Below are 1566 nucleotides of genomic sequence, written 5' to 3' on the forward strand. Positions count from 1 at the left end.
GGCCCGCGGCACCGGGCCCGCGGCCGCCCCCGCTCCTCACTGCTGTGCCTGGTGGTTTCTTTTGCTTGCCGGCCCCCTATATCCGATCAGTGCTAGTTTAGTGACGATAACTCCACTCCGCTCTATGTACCAATATTTATCTCGTAACTCGAAACAACAAGAGGAGTCCTGAGCAACTGTAACTTGTACAAAACCCTGGTTAAAGGTTCTCCCCTCACTGCCTTGTCATCCAGTTGGTCTTTCAATAAAATATATGCTTGGTGTGACCGTGAGGGCTGGGCCGCTCTGTCGGAGCCTTGCCGGTGGCGGGCAGCTCCACGGGCCGTTGGTGTGCGGACACGTGTCCACGGGTTCCTGCTTCATGGGGGTGCAGGGTGGGTGCACAGCACGGAGGAGAGCAGGGTGCGCCGAGGAGAGCTGGGTGCACCAACATGGGAGCAGGAGGAGCAGGGTGTGCAAGGTGCAACGAGGCGTGCGGGGTGCGCCGACACGGATGCAGAAGCAGCAGGGTGCAGTGAGGAGCACAGGTCTACCACCACGCGTGCAGAAGCAGCAGGGCACAGCAAGGAGTGCGGGAGGCGCAGGTGGGCCGTGCAGGGCCGGGTGTGCTGCACCGGGGTGCGAGGGTGCTGTGCTGAGCACCTCGCAGCTCTGTGAAATCCTGCTGCCTCCAGGCCTGCCCACCTCTGCCCAGCTGCGCCGCAGCGGAGCCGGGGCCCAGGCACTGCTCCCACTGCCCTGCTCACCTCCTCACCTGGCACCGGCACTGGCATGGGGGGGGCACCGTGCAAGAACAGGCCCACGGGGAGGCTCGGGGCTCTTCTGGGGATGTTGATGCACCACGAGGTCTGCACTACGGGGTCCCACTTCTGGGGATGCTGGAGCAACCTGAGGGGCATCAGGCAAGTTACGCTAGCGGAGGAAAACCCCGGGGTGCACCGTGGCAGGCGAGCCACAGCCCTGCTCCCTCCCCGCACCCCAGGGCGCTGCAACGTGGGGTGCGGAGCACGGGCACCTGTGCCAGCGTGAGTGCTGGGCTGCACGGGCACGGCCAGACCCCGCGTGGAGCAGGGCTTCGCGGCTATTGCCATCACCTGCAGCACACGGGGCCACCGGCAACGCGGCACCAAGTCCCGTGGAAAGCAGGTTGGTTTGCGTTGGCACAGGCAGGTTGATTTACTTCTTTAGGCCTGGGGAAAGGAGCGTTGCTATAAAACACCCATCAGATGTTTGCGTTGGTCTGGAGAGGCTCCTGGCTCATGCCCAGGGCTACGAGGAGAGAAGCCATGAGGGGCGGCGTGATGGACGTGGATGACRGCGCAGGACAGGGATGGCTGGGCAAGTGGACGGGTGGGCATGGGGWTGGCTGGGCAAGGGAATGGCTGGACACGGGGACGACTAGGCAAGGGGACGAGCGGACATGGGGACGAGTGGGCATGGGGACAGGTGGGCTAGTGGACGGCTGGGCATGGGGACGGCTAGGCAGGGGGTGGCTGCACACTGGCGGGGGTGGCTGGACTCTGTTGGCAGGGCAGAGGGGAGGGTGGTGGTGGGACATGAGCCCCT

Source organism: Apteryx rowi, unplaced genomic scaffold (genome assembly GCF_003343035.1).
Source record: "Apteryx rowi isolate R43461 unplaced genomic scaffold, aptRow1 scaffold_322, whole genome shotgun sequence".
NCBI classification, from domain to species: domain Eukaryota; kingdom Metazoa; phylum Chordata; class Aves; order Apterygiformes; family Apterygidae; genus Apteryx; species Apteryx rowi.